Below are 4,806 nucleotides of genomic sequence, written 5' to 3'. Positions count from 1 at the left end.
GTCTATCTGTCCATCACCTGTAGACAATGGACTGTCCCGGGCAGAACTGAAGTCTGGGTCCATTATGAGGAAGGGCACTGAGATGATGGATCTATGAATGGCTTGACTTAGAGGCTGGGTTTTTCCTGGGTTTAGTGCCAGGCCCTACAGAAGAGGTGACTGGAACCAACACTGACCTGGAAGGTGACGATATACAAGACATCATAGGGTTTTTTTATGTTTTGGTTTTTCAAATCAGGCTTCCTCTGGCTGTCCCAGAACTTACTCTGTAGATCAGACTGGCCTCTAGCTAGCAGAGACTCATCTGCCTTTGCATACAAAGTGCTGGCATTAAATGAGTGTACCACCACACCCGGCAGAGATCAGAGATTCTTTTTTGTTTTTGTTTTTTTAAGGTGCATTGGTGTTAGACCTGCATATGTGTCTGTTTGAGGAAGTCCTATCCCCTAAATCTAGAATTGTAGACAGTTGTGAGCTGTTGTATGGGTGATGGAAACTGAACCTCTGTCTTCCAGGATAGCACCCAGTGCTCATAATTGCTGAGCCATCTCTATAGCCCCTGAGATCAGATTCTTAATGAACTCTTCAGAAAGAAACTTCTACACAAAGACTTACATATCGGAAGACCAGTGAGGGCCCATAATGCCATGGATTCCCCTAACATAGGCAGCTTCAGAAGTGGGTCTGAGGATTGCTCATGGATGCCACATTCCAGGATCTTTACTGACCTCTTTATCTGTCCCAGAAGACCCTAGGAAGATGACCAACGGTGATAAGACCACAGAACGCTTCCAAATGTGTCTGCTTGACTTGTGCAGTCTGCCTGTTTCAACCCCTCAACTTTCCAGGGCCTCTGCTTATCCTCACACCTTGAAGTCCCCTTCCTACTCAGTCTGTGGGTGATGGGAGCGGTGCTGCCTTGTCTGTGTTCTCTTTAGTCCGTGTGTTTAGGACCCTTCGGTGCTCCTCAGCACCCAGGACTGTTCCCCAGAGAGGGCTTCAGTTCAGGTCTGCTGAGTGTTCCTGAGCACTGGGATCCAACTCACAGGCTAGAAATGGCCAGAGCTGAGACAGACCTATGGAGGTCATCAGCTTCATCCTGACATTTCTTCTGGGATCAGCTGTGATGTGCCCAGACATAGTGAGGATGGCACCCATCACAGCCAATGAAAGGCAATGACCAAGGTATCTTCAGCACCCTCAGGCCACCTTCCCTTTTCCTCCTCAGAGACCCAGCTAGATTCATGTGCCCCTCCTCCAGCCTTCTCCCTTTCTACATCCCAGGTCTCTCCTCCCTTTTGACTCCCTAGCCCCCAACCCTTGGGTCAAACCTTCATTCTTTTCACGGCTGAGCCCTATTCCATGGCCTGCATCAGCTACAGCTTTTGTAGTGGGTGTCACTGGGCTTGGTTCTGGACAAAGGAGCCCTCAATAAACCCTGCATCTTTCTTCACTTTTACTTTCTAAAAATTGTGCTTGGTTTTAAACAATGCTCATTTTGGAGGTCATACAATTGAGAATTACATCATTGTCTTCATGGAGCTCTGCACTTATAGTAAGTGCCAAGATCTGATAGAACAGTCATGGAGACCAAGTCACACATCCCAAGGAAGACAGGCAAGCCTGCTTTGTTGACAGTTCAGTGTGAGCTGACCAACGTCAGCCTGAGCTGAAGGTACAGCCCTGTAACAGGGAGGGAGCTGCTGTTGGTGGCCTAGGTTCTAGGTTTGAGGCTAGGCATGCCCTTCTCTGAGAGTGTTCTCTCTTGGGACAAAGCTTCCTCACATTCAGTGACAGTCAGGATGGCTAATTCCAATACTTAGCACATTCCACTCAGCTCCATGGTAACAAAGTGATGCAAATCATGGTAGAATCTTGTGCAGTGAGAGCGTGCAGGCCCCGCCTCCTGAGTCACTCAGTTTAGGACGTGGCAGCTGCAGGGCGGCCAGGAGCATAGCACATACATAGAGACTGCAATTGCTCCTGCTGATTGAGGCCTGAGAGTGTAGCGCCTGCACTACGGGACAGTACGTGAGCCGAGAACTAGGCTGGAGATTTAAAAAACACACGCACATAGACAGAGACACAGAGACACAGGGACCCAGGTAAACCTTGAAACAAGAATGTCAACTTTATTGTGCTCCAGGGAAGTTCATATAGGGATTCTTAACTGATAGCCATGCCCCAGCTCTTGAGATTTCCTGCTATAAAACGCACCAGAAATCACTCCCCTGCCATCAGGAATTCATGATGGTCTTGTGCTCAAAGCAGCTGCAGACACAGGAAAACAACTTGTTTCATTCCAGCAGGCAAAGGGTCTGAGGCAGGCAAAGAAAGTCAAGAGACCAGGGGTTTGCAGCCCCCAATATGAGAGAGGAAAGCAATGGCCTCTGGTGACCCCGGCAGCTCTGAGGAGCTGGGGTAGGACTTGGAGTTAATGAGGTCAGACCTGTGGACAGTATGAGCATCGCATACAGCTGAGAAGAGTCACAGCTGGATGTCATATCCTGTGGGTGGGAATAGGGACAGATGGGACAGATGTCTAGGAGACTATCTTCCTCTTGCTCTGTGTTCTAGGAAATCTACTGGATATGTTGAGTTCCAGACGACCCTGGATGAATTTAAAGAACATCAGGGTGTCTTTTATAACAGTAAGTGCTCAGGTGAAGAGTTTTCCTTTTAATAGAGATTTCAGGGAGACAGGGGACAACTATACAGCTCAGTTTCTGTCATTGCCTGGAGGGCTGAATGCTTTGACATCATCAAGTTCCTGTTTTGGGAGGCGGTCTCTGTTGATTGCACAATGATCAGGACAGACAGAACCACCATTGGGATGTTACTGCTCATGGGTGTGTCCTGCTCAGTCTGAGTTGTGAGAGCTGGGCATGGCATTCTTGGGCAGTGGGTAAAGAGTGAGTGACTATTTCCTGCTCCCCTTGCTCTAGCTCCCAGCCCATGCCTGAGGTTCCTGGGCTCTTTGAGAAAGGGGTTTGTAAGTTCTTGGGAGTCCTCAACCATGGTGTGACCAGTCCTAAAGCCCGAGACTCACAACCACGTCTGACCCACCCATCCCCAGCCCTTACCTCTCTTCCTTTCATCCTTTGTCATGGTCCTGCTCTGAGTAGACACGTGGTTGGGTACATCTGTGCTGCTGCCATGGCAGTAGGGGTGGGATCCTGGTTTCTAGAGTGTGGAGGCCTGAGCACTACTCAGCACGTTGTGAAGTATAAGCTGTTCCCCTCTGACCAGACAGGTCTGAGACCCTCACTAACCATCCTATCAAGAGAAAATGGGAATGGTGGGGAGATGGCTCGATCAAAGTAGCTGGCTCATCCAGCATGAGAGCCTGTGTTCAGTAAATTCACTAGTACAGCTGTAATCTGATCACTGGGGAGTCAGAAGCAGGAGGAGCCTGGGGTGTGGTGCACTGGGCAGCTGGCCTAGCTGAAGCGAACTCCAGGCTTAATGAGAGACTAACAAATTAGAGGAAATTAGGAACTCATGTAATCTCGACCTCTTGCTTCCATGTACACAAGCACACCCATACATGATCTTATCACATACAAATGCATATGTCCACACAGATGCACACATCTGGCATGCATACAGACACAAAGTAGTCTTAAAACAAAATTTAAAAGAAAGAGAGCTTGTGAGATGACTCAGTCGATAAAGGTATTTGATGCCAAATCTGAACAGAGTTCCCTGAACCCACATGGTGGAAGGAGAGAACTGTCTGTTACAAGATGTCCTCTGACCCTCACAGATACACACACAAGTTAGCAAAAGCTTGTGCATATTTAGCTAATATGCAGACTGTCAATCACATTTTGAAAACAAGGGATGTCTCAGTCCAGTGTCCCGGGCTGTCTCCATTCTCACAGGGCGGGTCTGGACCCGCCTGTCTCACAGGGACCCAAGGACAGAGCTCCAAAGCCTCCGGATGCTAACATCACCAGTCCTTGAGAGCCGTGTGTCCATCCTGAGCCCTGCAGCTCTCACGACACTTTTCCCCTTTGTCAGCATTCTCCAGCAGCTCTGCTCCCATGTCTGGAACACAGCACTACAGACCCGTCTTCTCTGTGTATCTACACTTGGGGCCGGAGTGTCAGATACATCTACAAGCTGCAGGCGAAGGACCACGACATCTTCTATAGTGAATGGACTTTATTTGAGAGGTAAATCTATGTGGAAAGGGCCATAAGAGAGGGTCCCAGGGACCCCTCTTCCTGCATGGTCTCCAGTACCAGACACCAGCGGAATGTGCAGCAGCTTTGACCTGGGGACTAGGAAGTTTCTTCTGCTGATCTTCTGGAACTCGGCACAGAGTTCTGTGCAGCATGCAAGATCTGAGGCTGGGAGGGATCGGCTGGGCCTGGACTTAGGCGGTGAGGCCTGATGTGACTCTCAGAGCCTCGACATCTTAGGCTGGAGTTTCCAGAAAAAAAAATCATGAAATGTTACTTCCTGGATTCTCAGGTTGCATGACACTGCAGTTTAAGAGATTGTGTCCTACCAGATGCCCTTGGTGGGTAAGATCCCTTAGTGTCAGGATACAGAAAAAAATATATCCAGGGGACGGGATTTTCTAGGTCATGTTGTCACACTGCATGGCTGCTTAGACGCTGTCACACCCATGTGACCAGTCAGCGGAAAGATGCCCATTCCTCCTTTGGTATCCGCTTCTATTTTCACTCTAAGGTCTTGCCTCCCGTCCTGCTGCTACTGCTGTAGAGTGAAGCCCTGGTGCTGGACACTATTCCTGTCCTTGTGTCACTGGCTCCCTGCAGGGCTATGCAGTCACAC

Source organism: Microtus oregoni, unplaced genomic scaffold (assembly GCF_018167655.1).
Source record: "Microtus oregoni isolate MIOR12 unplaced genomic scaffold, Mior012 000025F_ref0000491, whole genome shotgun sequence".
Classification (NCBI taxonomy): Eukaryota; Metazoa; Chordata; class Mammalia; order Rodentia; family Cricetidae; genus Microtus; species Microtus oregoni.
Note: the sequence above shows the minus strand (reverse complement) of the source record.